The sequence below is a fragment of the Tamandua tetradactyla genome, chromosome 13, assembly GCF_023851605.1.
Source record: "Tamandua tetradactyla isolate mTamTet1 chromosome 13, mTamTet1.pri, whole genome shotgun sequence".
Classification (NCBI taxonomy): domain Eukaryota; kingdom Metazoa; phylum Chordata; class Mammalia; order Pilosa; family Myrmecophagidae; genus Tamandua; species Tamandua tetradactyla.
Genome location: NC_135339.1, coordinates 30,505,971 through 30,522,378, shown reverse-complemented (window position 1 = coordinate 30,522,378; position 16,408 = coordinate 30,505,971). Strand labels below are relative to the sequence as shown.

The window sequence follows — 16,408 nt, the reverse complement described above, 5'->3', positions numbered from 1 at the left end:
TGTCTTCACAACTTTTCTATAAATCTAAAACTGTTCTAAACAATAAACTCTTTAAAAATTAATAAGATATGGTGGATTACACCATCCAGTTGTCACAGTGTACCTGCTGAATTGAAGCAAACAAGTGAATCTTCCCTCAAACTTCCTGCCTCTACTCCACTGGCTACTGTATTTTAAGTAGCACACCAGAGATGGCTGGAAGTCATGGATGGGGGTAAACAATCCCCTCAATTATGCACTAGTCTCCTCTGGGCTATGTTTAAAAGCAATTTTTTGTCTAACAGAGATAGCTCCCAAAATCTCTTAGTGACATCCATGTACAGAGAAGGGTTATTGTTATCCTTCCAAAGCAAAATAATAGAAAATTCCTTCACAAATTGATTCTCTCTCCCATCTTCTTTCTTTTACTTCCTTGCTTTGTCAATGGCTATATATGATTCAAAGGATACAGGATATGGGAGAGTAGAAAAGTATTTTCAATTGCCAAATTTTTTCTATGTTAAATGCAGTTATTAATTTCATGAAGTGTGCCTTCTTATGGTTATAAAAATATTTTGGAAGAAATGTGTACTTGCTGGGCAGTTTCTAAATCCCATGCGTTGTTTTGCAGGCATTATATAAGTCTGGGTAGTAGCATAAATGTAGTATATAGCTCAGTAGAGTAAAGTAAGCACATATTGTGATCAAGACTCAAGGCTAAAGTATTTCGTCTCTGGTACTTTGACAAGTTATTAAAGATCCCTGTACCTCTATTTCCTCATTTTTAAAATGGGGACAATGTATTAGTTTCCTAGCAGCTAAAACAAATACTACTAGCTGGGTTGGCTTAACAATATGAATCAATTGGCTCCTGGTTTAAGGCTAGGAGAAATTAAAAAATCAAGGCGTCAGCAAAGTAATTCTGTGTTTCAAAGATTATGTCATTCTGGGGCTGGCTGCCAGCAATCCTCAGTCCTTGGTTTTTCTGTCATATGGCAGTTTACATGTGACAGCCTCTTCTTTTTTTCCTTCTGGTTTTGCTGATTTCTAGTTTCTGGCTCATCCCCATGGCTTTCTCTCTCTATTTCTGACTTTTGGTTTGCTATATATAGAAGTCCAGTAATCTACATTAAAGCTTATCCTGATCTAGTTGGGTCATACCTTAATTGAAGAAACATCTTCAAGAGATCCTACCTATAATGTAGACCAAGACCACAAATATGTCCAAGCTGGGGAATGCAAGCCATAACAGATAATAATAGTTCTTCTTCTATAGTGTTGCTGTGAAACATAGGGAAACATCTGGTAGACAGTAAGACTTCAATAAATGTTAGCTATTTTAATCATTATCATTCATAAAGGAAAATAATTTCACTATATTTAGAAACTATATAGAAGTATTATTCTCATCAGAATTTAATAAACAAATCATTCTGAATCACATTTTAGCCAATTAAGTTAAACTTTAATGTAAGAAAGTCCTATTCTGATTTTTGATGTATAGAGTTTTAGCATCATATGAATATTATTAAGCTATAAAGACCCTTTATGATGCAATGAAATAGATCTGTTTGGATGTCATTATTTTTAAAAGAGTCAAATGTTATGTAATTTTTTTATCATCTTAAAGAATTTACATGCAGCTCAGTTAACTCAACCTGCACTTTTATTTTTCAGGAATAACTTTCAGATTATACAAATAAATTGCTAAATGTAAGGTATCAAATTCAAAGGTTTTAACATAGCTTGATTTAGGTCAGTTTTAGTGTTATGAAATGGGTCTACACTTGACTTTCAGGGTAAAAATAATAAGAGCTGCACCTGACTATAAAATGACTTTCCTTATCTACTAATGAAACATAACATAACAAGTCAGAGAAGATCATTGATTGGCAAACCATGTTACGACTTGCTATCAGAAGTAAAACAATATATTTCAGTCAGTGCATTCACATCTCCATACCTCTGTGTTTATTTCCCACCCAATCCAGAGCTAGTTAGTTCTTCTAAGACATGCTTAAGAGATTTTCCTACTCATTCCCGGATTCATTTCCTATCACAAATGCAAAGAAATGGGACAAGGAAAATTGAAATACAACTGACATTACACCATTTTGTCTTTGGACAAGGTGACCTATGTCACATTTATATGTTCTTATTTTTTAATTGTGAGTTCCAAGAGCAATAAGAAGCACTGGGTATAACATATAACCTGGCACTATTTTGAGCAGATGGTTAACATTTCTTGAGCATAACGGACAGTCTGATAATGAGGCAACAATACGTATTATTTTTCTGGAAATGAAACTTTTTGGTCATGTGTTCATGCATATACACACATACATTACACTTGACAAGAACCATGACCTTCCATTTGTTAACAAAGAAAATATTTATTTCTATAAGACAAGGACTTCTACTAGTACATACAGTACATTTGTATGAATTACAGAAAGTAAATACAAAACCACCCCTCTGGTTTGGTGAATTATAAAATGGCACCTTTTCCTCCGTGCTATAGTATTTCATCCCACTTGCAGTCCCACACAAAACTATACAACTATATGAGGAAAACTGTGTCAGTCTATTAAAAGTAATTTGTCCAGAAAAAGTAAGGAACTGTAAATTTCAAAAAATTATTAAGATCATAAAATGAAGAATATAAGAATAAAGTCTTAAGGATATTCTGAGGTAAACTGTAAAATAAGATAAATGTACCAGTGATAAAAAGTAAATTAATCCCTTTAGTACATTTGAATCATCATTAGTTTTATGCAACACTTGCAAACAGTACCATTTAAAGAATATTAAATATAAAATGTCCCTAACATATGAAATTCTGATTAAGATGGAATGTACCCCCTTAAAAAATTCAATTCTGCAATAATGAGTAGTTAATAGAGTCTCAGATGGGAGGAAGCTAATGCACTACTGAATAGTAATGAAATCTATGATTCAATGTGTTTCAAACATTTAAGAATGCCATTTGATGAATAGATTTTTAAATAGCTTCTGAATTGTTTTGCCTCTTTTATATGAAAGGACAAGCCTACACTAACGACATAGAAAGTTGTACCCTGAGGATCAAGTTACTACTTAGAGGTATTTCTTTGCCCTCCTTACTGCTGAAGCTGAAAGATACAATTTGTTCAAAAAAAAAAAAAAAAAACTCGCCAATAAACCCACAGGATTTATTAGAATTATTCAAGATCACAGCATCATCTCCAGTGTCATCAAATAAGATTAGTGTGCTCTTGGCTATAGATTGTGCTAAATTGTTTTAAATGCCAAGCCTCTTTCCACACAAAATCAAGAGGCAGTCTGATTCTAGACTAAGGCAAAGTAAAGAATAGCTGGGATTTAAAGAACAGAAATCTAAATAAATACGGAACCTATATACATACATACATATATATGGGGAGGTAGACATTTATTTATGGAAAGAAAATAGAAAAAGACAAAATGAATCTAAGCTGGAAGAATATGTAGAAATATGTCGGAGCATATTTTGAAAAGAAAAAAAATGAAAAAATTGAATATAAAGGAAGTTGATAAACCTGAAAATAGAGTGGTTAAACAAGATATTATCCAAAGGTTTTCATTAAACAAAACAATTGTCTCTCCAGTGTCCAGAACAGTATTTAACACAGAAAAAAGGCAGTCAATAAATATTCACTTAAAGAAGAATGAATGAATAAACATGAACTTGGGTTTATAGTACCACAGTGAATTTAAAGTGTACACTTTGAATAAGTGTTTACATTTTTATTTAATTATTTCTTTAAAAATACCATCTATTTTTTTTTCTGATTCTGTTAGAGCAAAAATGCTCATTGTACAATTTTTGAAAAATATCAAGAATTAATAAAATGTAAAGTTAATATGATTTCAATAGAAAGATAAAAACACCAGCAAACATTCTTATATCTATGTGTAGGCATTTATAGTCCTATACTTGAATCATATGGTATATCAATTTTATTTCTTGCTTTTATAATTACCGTTACATTTGAGCATTTCCCATGTCATTAAAACCTTCTCAAAAATTTAAATTTTAATGGCTTCATATAATTTCATCAAATGTATGTGCAATAATTATTGGGGATAATAGATATAAGTATCCACAAAACTTCAGTCATAGGAATATGGCTTTTGGGATTCCTTTAAAATTTTTCTATGGTATTTGGTGAGTTCACTTGTTAGATTTACAATACCACCTGTATTAGTTTGCTAATGCTGCCAGAAAGCAATATACCAGAAATGGAATGGTTTTAAGGGAATTAATAAGTTACAAGTTTACAGTTTTAGTGCTGAGAAAATGTCCAAAGTAAGGCACCAAAATAAAAAGGTTACCTTCACTCAAGAAAAGCTGATGCTGTCCAGAATACCTCCGTCAGCTGGGAAGGCATGTAGGTGGCATCTGCTGGTATCCTTCCTCTTGGGCTCTATTGTTTTCAGTCTCTGTTTCCTAGGGGGGGTTTCTCACTTGGCATCTGTGGGACTTCACTTAGCTCCACCAGGACAAAACTCTATGTTCTGACTTGCTTAGCATCTCATGGAAAGGCATATGGTAATGTCTGCTGGGCCAAGCCTCTCCAAACATCCGGTCTCGTGTCTGTCCTGTCAGCTCTAAAGCAACTGCTTTCTAAGTGTCTATGTCTGTTCTTGTCTCTGTCAGCTCTGGCTCTCTCAAAAATGTTTCCACTTTTAAAGGACTCCAGTAACTAATCAAGACCTACCTTAAATGAGTGGAGTCACATCTCCATCTAATCAAAAGATCACACCCACAATTGGGCACATCACATCTCCCTGGGGATAATCTAATCAAAAGTTTCTGCCCTACAATACTGAATTAGGACTAAAAGAAAATGGTTGTTCCCAAAAGACTGGATCAGGATTAACACATGGCTTTTCTGGGGTACATAATAGCTTCAAACCAGCACACCATCTCTTAGAAAAACATCTATATATTTCCCGAACTAGTGCATCAGTTTTTCTATATATAGGAGTTATTAAGCAATTACTCTTCTCTTCCAAGACATTCATGGTAATATTATATTTGAGTTCACTAAGGAACCTGGTGGCCAGAAACCAATTGGTCTTCTTATATCCTACAAAAGAACTATACTTGAAAAACAAATGAAAAAAAACCTTTTCTAGGAGGGTAAATTTTAGTGCCAACTTAGATTTACATAAAATATAACACAAAGGAAATATGGTTCAAAGAGGTATTCTTTTAAGAGATGAGAATGACCTGAAATATCTAATAAATGCAACCAGAAAATGTGCTTCTAAATAAAGACGTTATTTTCACAAAACATCAGAACAGACTCTTAGAAATTCAGTCTTTCCTTTACTTGGCTCCTTTACTTGGCTCCTTTACTTGGCTCCAGAAAGAATTATTTTAAAAGATAGTAGAAGAGTCCCAAATATGTTTGAATTCTACCTGAAAAGTCTTAGAAGATAGAGTCAAACCATTCTCTGTATGTTTATTCCTTTGTCCTGATAGTCTTCATTTTCACAAGATAATAGAGATAAAGTCTCAAAAAGTCTCAATGTGCAAGCAAGGAAATGTCATCAAACCAAATGGAATAGAAAAGTCTTCTATTAATTGTGCCAAGGTTCCAGTTGTTTTCCTTTCCTTTCTTTCTTTCTTCCTTCTTCTCCATGCACATTTATTTTCATTTCTGACTATTTTCATTATTTGTCTCCTCCTGACCTTTTCTCCCTCTCCGTGATCTTAATGGAATAAATGATTTATCACCTCAGACTTTCTTTAACTTCCAAGGACGCACCTGAGAGTTAAGATCATCAAGTAGATGCAGCACAGGCTTTAGAATAAGTGTCAAAGTGCTTAGTTCTCAATTCTACCCTTTGTCATTTAGGTGGCATTTTGCCAGTTATTCAACTTTTTTTTTTCCATGTTTTTTAGTTAGAAAGTTGTAGGTTTACAGAAAAGTCTTGCATAAAATACAGAGTTCTCATACCACCTTGTTAATACCTTGCATTAATGTGGTCATTTGCTCCAATTAATAAAAGAACACTTTTATAATTGTACTATTTACTATAGTCCATCATTTACTGTGTTGTACAGTCTTATGTCTGTTTTATTTTTTTATTCTAGTAATATATACAACCTAAAATTTCCACTTTTAACCATATTCCAAATATGTAAGTCAGTGCTGTTAGTTATGCTCAAAATGTTGTGCCACCATCACCACCATCCATTACCAAAACTTTATGATCGCCTATTTAACCCTTGAAGTCATTAAAATGAGGAACATACTTCAACTCATCTGCTATGAGGATAATTTTATATAAAGTACCTAGGAGAATGACAACGAATAGTGAGAGTTCAATGTTGTTGATTGTCATCATCACTGTTATGTTGGCACAGGTAGGTAAGACTATAAACCATTCCCACATCACTGAGTTTGCAGGTAAACCCTGTCAATGGCAAAAACCTACAGATAGAAAACACACCATCAGCATAATTTATTTTTAAGTACAAAGAATATTGTCATCTCCATTATTCTTACAAAGTCACATTAGGGTGGGTTTTCCTTCTTTCAACATTTCTTGACCAAAATTATTTGTTTTCTTTTTTATTTCTTTTTTTGCATGGGCAGGCACCAAAAATCGAACTCGGGTCTCTGGCATGACTTTGTCTGCTGAGCTGCTGTGGCCCACCCTTGACCAAAATCATTTTTATCTACAAAAGCAGAACATGTTATTTTGTTTTAAAACACTACAACACACTTCAGTATATTTCATTCTGTGAAGATTCATTTCAGAAACAGTGAAGTAAATTCGTTTCAGAAACAGTTATGCTCCTCTGTTTGACTCCTATGATTTTTAAACATTTTCTTCATTGTCCTTGAGAGCTTTGTCTTTATAGTTCCTTAGAACGTCTTGAGCTCTACCCTCCACAGAGTTTTTAAGTGCTTTTTTTTAAGGGTCCCCATGGCACACTTACTCCTTATTTTAGGGCTAAAATCCTTTAGGATTTGACAAAAATCACCAATGTAATGTGATGTTTCAGGTTCTAGGTGGGTGAACAAAGTTTTATTTCTCGCACAGGCTGATCTTAATTTCCCCTTGTTTGTTATTCTGCTTCAAAGTCCAATCCTTCCTTAATCATAAGAAGATAATCTGTTCAAAATTTCTCAAATTTCCCATAATATAAATAGTATATTGGAATGCTTTTAATTAACTTAAAAATATTAACTCTTCTTCCTCTTCTCAGTATGAATGTATTTTGGGTGCATTTATTCTTGAAAAATATTTAACTTTGGATCACCCAGATTGTTATAATACTTGTTTCCAGTGATAAATTTTCATATATTACTTTTTCTAAGGAAGACAGTAACATAAGCAAATATATAATATTAAAAACTTAATGTAAGAGACTAAGAGTTCTGCCAAATTGAACTTTTAAACTTTTCATAAATCTAGAAAAGTTGGATAAATAAATATAGCAGAAAGGAATAAGAATGTTTGGAAATGTCAATATTAAAACTTAAGTCAATCACAAGCAGTTTTTATACAAGTTAAGAAAAAATATATACTATAGTAACAAAATATTTCAGGAATCCTTAAGAACAGTTTTTTTTTTTTAATTACCCAAAGTGATTTCCTATTTTGATCATCCACTTATTCATTGAAAATAACTTTTTAAAACTCTTATGAACAAATGTCCAGTATTTACTTGCAGGTGAAATGAAACAGAAGTGAATACGGATTACAATACAGGAGAGCTGATGAAGTAAATTGGCAATAAACATAAAATCCACAATATTTACTCTACTAGGCCTTTTCTCTTTGGACATAAGACACTAACATTGATATTACAACAAAATTCTCACTAATTATGATTAAGAAGTGTCAACGATAATCTGAATTAAACTGAAAAATTAAAGCATCTTAATCTTAAATTTGCAAGCATTAATTTCACATATTTAAATGTACTGGTAGCCAAAAATTTCTAAATAGACGCCTTTTTAACTCTACTTTAGTAATATTCTCATTTATAATTAGCCGCATATAGTTTGCATTTTCACAATGCTAAAATTCAGCTGTGTAAATTAAATATGCTCCAAAATAATTCTGTTATATTATTACTTACTTACTTACTTCTTTATTTTTATTATTATTATTTTTTTGGCATGGACAGGTTCCAGGAATCGAACCCAGGTCCGGCATGGCAGGTGAGAACCCTGGCACTGAGCCACCATTGCACTGCCCCTACTTCTTTACTTTTAATCAACTTCATTGAAGTATAATTTTCATACAGAAAAAATGCACAGATTTAAAGTGTACAATTTGATAGGTGTTGACAACTATTTATACCAGTGTAATTATCATCCAAATCAATATATAGGAAATTTTTATCACCCAAGAAAATTGATCTGTGCCCCTCTTCAGTTAATCCCCCCAACTCTGTACCAGACAACTACTGATCTCTATAACAACAGATTAGTTTTGCCTGTTCTTGAACTTGATGTAATCAGAATCATTCAATGTACTTTTGTGTCTGGTTTCTTTCACTCAGTGTATTTTTAGGTCTAATTCTGATAACAGAGCTTGTAGTAACCTGGGCTGGAGTAAGTTGTTCCTTAAGACAAAAAGACAAATATAAAGAACTGAAGTAGTTTGTTTATTTTTATTGCTGAGTAGTATTCCACTATATATTCAGAGACAACACTCTAGATTATCCATTCACTTGTTGATGGATATTGAGAATATTTCCAGGCTTTGAGTATTATAAATTAAGCTGCTACATCTGTGTTATTGGTCTTTCATCAACATATATTTTCATTTCTCTCGGGTAAACATTTAGGAGTGGAACTGCTGGTTCACAGGGTAGGTCTATGCTTACCTTTTAAAAGAATCTCTCAAACTGTTTTCCTATTCGGTTATATCATTTTACATTACCATCAGTAATGTATAAGAGTTTTATTGGTGCACAGCATCTACAACACTTAATCTGTTGGTATTTGTTTTGCTTTAGTCATTCTAGTGGGAGTGAGTCGGTATCGCATCATGACATGAACATATTCTCATGTGCTTGTTGACCACTTGTATATTTTTACTGAAGTGTCTGTTCAAGGCTTTTGTCCATATTTTATTGAGTTATTTTTTTTTTGTATTTAGTTTTGAGTTCTCTATACTACTCCTTTCTTCTTAGGGAAAATCTTGTTATAGCCCAGGCCAACACAAGCTCTGAATCAAGAGTGGGCCTAAAATCTGCAGAAACAATTGTAAAACAGTAGCTTTGAATCAAAGGTAGTTCTTAAAAAGGAGATGAGTAAGTTAGTATTTTAGGCTCCATTAAAACTTTCCATTTTCTGTCTGGCCAAAAGGATTATTTTTCAGTACCATTTAAAATCAGCATTCCATCATTTAGAAAAGCCTACTTCAATCTAAGCAAACCATGATGTGATTCTGCATGTGCATTGCTAGCTAGTTTCCATACTGACTCGTTCCCTAAGAGGGAACACTTCCAAAATATATACCTCTTATCATAGCAACTTTTCTAATAAAGATATTCTCATTTAATTAATAGTATTGATAGTACCAATAAGTAGCATAAACATAACACTTGCCTTTGAGAAGTATTAGAGTGGATGACTAAGCGTTGTGGACAAGGATTTATTTGGCTTAGCTGTGATTTGATGAGCTGTCCCCTGTTCAGATTGGCTTCTGAGTCAGCAGCTATTGTTATAAATTGGAAAGTAGCTGGGACAGTTTCTCTTTCTTGAGATGCTCTGGCAAAGCTTGATGACTATTTGGCTGGATATTGCAAAAAGGAATCAAGAATTGGGAAGTGATCAGTCTTTGACTTTCCTTCAAGCTCTCAGATTCATTGAGTTTATGGAATGTTAAGTACAGAGTGCTTTGCTCAGTGGTTTGTGCACAATTTTTCAGTTTTCTGCCAGTCTAACCACAAGACAGTCTGGGTCTCATCTATCATTTGAGGTCACCCCTCTCTGGAGTAGACCTAGTTGTTCTGCTAAATCTTCAGCCTCCCTATTCTCTTCTGTTTCTTTTACTTAATAGTCCTCTCTCCCTGCTTCTCTCAATACCACATGACTTAGCACTTCTTCCTCATCAATACCTGCTATCAGGAAAATATATAAAACTCATGTTATTAGCTGAGAACTCCAATGAAGGTTTTCAATTAATTCCCCAGGAGAAGCTGGCTCTCTGAAGTAGATATGGAAATTCTATCTTCTGACTGCTGAAATCATCACTTCTTTTAGAACCTTCAACTGACTGAATGAAAAGCCTCTCATGCTGAAGGCAATCTCCTCAGTTGATTGTAGATGTAATCAGCCACAGATGCAATTGACTTACTGATGATTTAAGCCCATTAAATTCCCTGGCAGTAACAGGCCAGTGCTTGCTTGACCAGACACCTGGGCATCATTACTTGGCCAAGTTTATACAGGAACTTAACCATCACAGTATCTATATAGATATTTAGATCTAAGAAAATCATCTAATACATACAGAAAAGTTGAGAGTAAAAGGTGGAAAACAATATTCCTTATAAATGCTTTTAAAACAGTAAATCTTACTTCATTTTGTCAATATTCAATAAAAGAGATACTAAGGGGAAAAACCCTCATTCATTCTAAAATATAAAAGATAGATCTATAGCTTCTTAACATACTACTGAGTTTTCAATCTTGAGTTATACTTGACTCTTTCCTGACCCCTCCCCCCCTTCATTTTCCTCTATACTCAACACAACTCTGGAGGCTAAACAATAGTTCTTATTACCTAGTGAGTATTGGCGGTATTGTGATGAATAAAATAAATTGGTCCCTGCCCTTGTAGTGCTTTAAGTCTGGTGGGGAAGATTTGTAAAATAATTACAAACAGCTAAATAAGTATATGTGTTGCAAACACTGCAAAGTAAAAACAAAACAAAACAAGAGCATCTAAATGGGGAAGGGGGCTTCCTTAGACTGGGCATCAAGGAAGACTTTCCTGTAAAAGGACATTATCGCTGAGACTTGAACTTAAGAAATTGTAAGGCTGAAAGAGGAGAGAAGAACATCTCAGAGAGAACAGCATGTATCACACATTTTCTAGGCTAATGAATGCACAGTACTCCTTTTCATTTCACCACCACCACTTTTATTCCTGCCCTCATCACTCTATCCATAGATTACTATACTAACCTCATGACCAGTTTACCCTATAAAATGTTGAGTGATCTCTTCATATAATACTCCTGTAACTATGTTACACTCTTACTAAAAATCTGCAATGAATTTCTTAAAGAAAAATGGTCAAATTTCCAAGTTTGATATTCAGGGCATTCTTTAATCTGGACCAAATTTACTTTACTAGTCTGATTTTTCATTAGTTCTCTACTAGTCTGATCTACTCATTCCATGCTTAATACACTTTCTTCTCTGAACTTAGTGCCTTTGCATTCATTATATATTTTGCTCAAAATAAGTTCTTAATCCTCATATTGAAGACTTTAGCAAAAATGTATAACAAACCACAGGCCTCTTAATGGAAACCAAACCCATATATATTTTTTAGGCAGTGATTGTTTTTCAAATAACTGTTTTCCCTGGTTTAACATTTGGATACTGAAATTAATCAAAATTAAAATTGTTAATCTCAAGAGGTTTGCTGGACATTTCAGGTGAAATTCAATATAGTTTCTATGTCTAAATGTTTGCATGAAAGTAAACCGATGCTTGGTAGTTCTATTGTCTAAAACAGCAACCTAATATAAATCAGTGGGAAAAGATATTAAGGGCTTGAAATGGCAAAAGTTTCCTAAAATACCTATGAAAATGATGGTCTTGTGATAGGAGACTGAGAGAAGCTTTGCAATAAAAATTTTAGAAGCTATAGGATTGGCCCCAATTCATAAATCACTAAAAGAATGACTTCCTGTTGCTTGTTATCAAGCATAAAATGGAAAGCCAGACAAAATTCACAATTCCTACCTAAAGAACTTGCAGAAGTGTTTTAAAATTTTAAAAGTAATCAGTTTGTTTGTTTTAGAGGTCAAAGTAACTTAAAAAAGCCATCTATCATTATTAGATAAGGAGTTCTTTTTTTCTCCATAACAAAAGAGTAAAGGCTGGTGAAAAGAAACAGGATTCTCTTTCTGAGATGGGTGGATTGATGCTTTTCATAACTCCTGCACTTCAAATCATCAATGGATTTAAGATTATTCACACTCTATAACCTCACACTTCTCTGGATCACTTTTGTTTTAATTTGGAAACTACACAAAACACTTCATTAGTTTAAATATTCTTGTTCAACATTTATGAACCAAACATATAGTTTAGGAAAGAATTACACATAATCAAACTTTTATTACTAAGTGTGGAATAATGCAGCTTGGGTATAGACAGTCATAATTTTGTATACCATCACAAGAGGCACAAATATGTGTCTAAATGCGCATTACTATCAATGACCATTTCTAAAAATACAGTCTTAAAGAATTAAGACCATAAAGGCCCAAAGCAACTCTATATACCAAATAATTTTGCAATTCAGAAATTTTCAGTGAATGCACATACTAAACAATATATATTGCACTATTTCATAAAGGCTTTTTATTTAACTGAATTAAAAGTATCATGCAGACAAGACGACATACCCAAAATAACTGTCCTAAAATGAGTGCCTACCCTGGTTTTATATGAAATGTATTTTATGTGAAATGCAGGATGCCTATCATTTGAAGGAAGTCTTTACTCAATCCTCCTGACAAGTAACAAATCCCTTCATAAAACAGCGACTCCTCACATAACTATTCATTAAATACTACTTTTAGAATGGGTTCTTTCTTAAGTGAGGAAAACATATTTATCAGTTAAAATGGTATTCTATTCCATTTAAGCTTGTGCACAGTATTAGAATACACCTACAGAAGTTCCCCCTTTCATGTATTTTTATCTTTAAGAGGGAGAATGAAAAACTTGTTACATAAGAGTTTCCAAAACGAGAATATATATGACAGAAGCAGGAAAGTCTAATTTTTAATTTAATTTAATTTTTTTTTTAACATGGGCAGGCACCGGGAATCAAACCCAGGTCCTCAGCATGGCAGGCAAGAATTCTGCCACTGAGCCACCATCACACCACCCAGGAAAGTCTAAATTAAGAATGCAGACTTAGGGGTTAATTTTGTAGGATCTGTAAAATGGCTGTAACATGTTCTTGCTGTGACCTTGAAAAGTTAGTTAACTGCTCTATGCCTCAGTTACTACATCAGTGTAACAATAGTACTTGTAAGACTTGGTGTAATGAATAAAATGATATAAATAAAATCCTTAGAATACAGCTGGGTACACAATATGTTCAAAAAAAAATGTTAGCAATACTCGCTTAATTGACATCATTGTGGTACTCCAGATTTTTTCAAACTTTTTCCAGTTTTTCAAAATATTCTTGGACCAAAAGCCCTTTGAAATGGTGTTATCATTTCCTAGATTTTTAAAATATGAGGCTCATTCAAAACAGTTTTGTTTTCTTGAAGTACTGATAGACTGGCATGTAGTTAACTGTGAAGTGTTTAATCTTTTACGTTCAAAACTAATGTAGGGAAGGCAAAGATAAATAAGGCTGTACCTCAAGAATCTAGATTTCTTTTTCTTTTTTCCTTTAAAGATGGAAAGACCTAGAATGTCCCTATTAACTTGTAAGTTACCAAGTAGGTCTCCTGGTCAATAATCAAATCATTCAATACCTAATTTCTGAACCAGAGAAGCAGAGACAATTTACATGTAAAGAATATTTGGACTGACCTATGATGATCAATAACCAGTCTTTTCTCCATTTCACCAATGAAGTCAATGGGTGATTTAGAAGCCACAATATTCCTGGTCTCTTCTCCTAAGCCAGATGTACTATAAGGCAGCAAAGACAATGGTTTTAGGCAGCCAAACACTAGGGTGAGGGAAATACATATACCTGCTTGCTCTGTTAGCCGAAGCCACCTTCTGGCCCATGCAGAGAAAAGACAAACCCAACATTGGCACAGCTGTCATTGACCTTTTCCATTTTGCAAACAGAAATCAAAATTGAATGGGCACCCAAACTATTGAGAACTTCCTACCCATTCGTGACTAAATGAGCTAATGAATAGCAAAAAAAAAAAGCAGATGGCACTGAAATAATGAGCATCTCACAAATCCACAATGGTTTTGAAATACAATTTTGCCACCTGAGTTTTCAGAATTTCACCAGCTGACCCTCCAACATTCTCCCCAACTTGGCACCAGTTACTCTCATGAGGGTCCATTAACAGACAGCAGCTTTCAAGCCCACAGATGTTCAAGATGGTCTTGAATTCTGTAATAGTCTAGGTTTGCTTACTCCTTGTCCACCAAAATTTTCTTCCCAGACATTGATCCCTTTAAGTATCCAAGGTTTTCTAGCAGTTTATTCCTAAGTCAATAGTCTGATAACAGCAAATGCAAAAAATGAGTTATCATTTTTATAGGTATTTTCCTTATAGCTTCATTTATAACTTGAAATAATGTTCTGATTAGACCTTCTGCTTGAAAAATACAAAAAATGAGTTATCATATTTATAGGTATTTTCCTTATAGCTTCATTTATAACCTGAAATAATGTTCTGATTAGACCTTCTGCTTGAAAACTTCATCAGTTCACTCAAGCATCACTCATTCTTTATTATTCTGTATCCCATACACTTTTCCTGTACTTTTAGCCCTTTTTATATTGCCATTTACCGCCTGAAGTATCAACTCCCCCCCCCCCTTTTTTAGTAGCTTGACCTCAATTTGCTTCTCCTCCTCCTCATTTACAGAATATCTCTATTGCTTTTTTTGGCCCAACTTCCATAGAACAACATTTTCTTCCTGCTATAGCTAAATCTAAATCTGCAGATGTTTTTATATGGCATCTGTGGTTAATTTTTGGTTCAATGTTGAACATCTTGAATGACAGTAATGTCTGATGCTACAGCAATATTATACAAGATTTCAGATGGAGGGAGCCCATTAACTCACTGTAAACTAATACATTATGGATGCAGCATGGCACTTAACTGCAATATACAGTACCTGTATGAGGAAACTCCAGGTGTCTTCAACCACTTAAGAAATAAAGACATTGCATCTCTTTCCTGCTGCTGCAGTGTTCTATAATTTTACCGCTTACTTATTCCCAATGTAGCATCGTAAGAACAAAGAGAAGATGAAATCTGCATGAAGCTCCCAAAGGTTGCCTATTTGGCTCAGCTGTCTGTTCATTTGTCTAGGTTATGGGATGGCTCTTTGTGACTCTTTACAATGTGAGAACACTTTTCTCCACCTTTAATGATGAAACAAGTAGCTCCATATGCAGAGTATTAGATGGAAGGGAACTCAGGAAAAAGAGTAAGCCAACCAATACACTTCGTAAAAACCAAAATCCTGTAATAGTACATTTGCATTCTGGCAATTTAAGTGGCAGAGCTATGTGAAAAAGTGGTACTGGAAACAATGACCCAGTTTAAAGGCAGCCAAGAGATACATTTTGCTAGTTAAGCATTTAAAGAAAAACAGACAATTGGAAGCATCATGTTGGTCTAGAAAAAGGAAACATAGGCTTTGGAGTACAAATAGAATGAATTTCAAACACAAGCATTGCCCCTGATAGTTGAGTGTCCTGAAGCAAGTTACTTAACCTCTCTTTATCTGTGTCCTCACCTGTAATCAGGGATAATACTTTCCTTGTAGGTTCTTGGGGAGATAATTTGATGTAAAGCACCTAGAAGAATGCCTGGCAAATAGCAGTTACTTCAATATTTTTTAAGGTGATGTAGGAATATAATTATGGTGGGGTGTGAGAAGATATACATAAAATAGTATGTTAAGAATGAAAGAGTAAGTACTGAAATCAAACAATTAAAATGGGAGAAAGCAAATTTGTTCACCTTATAAGGTTATAAAAATAGAATAAAAGAGCTCAATGAAGAGATAAGGCCAAATGGCAAGAGAAAAGCTAAGTAAGATAAACTAAGGGAGAAAGGATAAGGGGAGAGGAAAGGAAGAGCAGCAAATAGACTAAAGTGTCAAAAGACAGGTATAAACAGAGCCTTGCCTATCCAATAAAGTATTATGAGGGCATTAGGGACCGTGAGAAAAAAGCTGAAGTCCTTCAACTGCTTGGGTAGAGGAGAAACAGGGAAAAAGAGAAGACCCCAGAGAGGCAATGCAAGCTACATTTTTTTTTTCTTTTTTTTTTTTAATACATGGGCAGGCACCGGGAATCGAACCGGGGTCCTCTGGCATGACAGGCAAGCGTTCTTGCCTACTGAGCCACCGTGGCTGCCCTTTTTTTTTTTTTTTTAATAATTAATTTATTTATTTATTTATTTTTGCAAGCTACATTTTAAACAGTGTGTCGACAGAGGGCTTGAGTCTTTCAG

The 16,408-nt window shown here is 34.0% G+C and overlaps 2 protein-coding genes and 1 long non-coding RNA gene across 13 annotated transcripts in view; 1 reads left to right on the top strand and 2 right to left on the bottom strand.

Moving 5' to 3' along the window:
- The window catches only part of CTNNA3 (catenin alpha 3), a 1,849,311-nt gene that overhangs the window by 1,113,931 nt on the left and 718,972 nt on the right, over positions 1-16,408 (bottom strand). The window lies entirely within an intron of this gene.
- The window catches only part of LRRTM3 (leucine rich repeat transmembrane neuronal 3), a 193,549-nt gene that overhangs the window by 38,917 nt on the left and 138,224 nt on the right, over positions 1-16,408 (top strand). The gene's annotated exons all lie outside the window — the stretch shown is intronic.
- On the bottom strand, positions 9,112-14,715 carry LOC143653831 (uncharacterized). Its single transcript, XR_013161552.1, has 2 exons — positions 13,776-14,715; positions 9,112-9,771 (listed from the first exon to the last, which is right to left on the bottom strand). It is a non-coding gene; the product is annotated as an uncharacterized LOC143653831 (long non-coding RNA).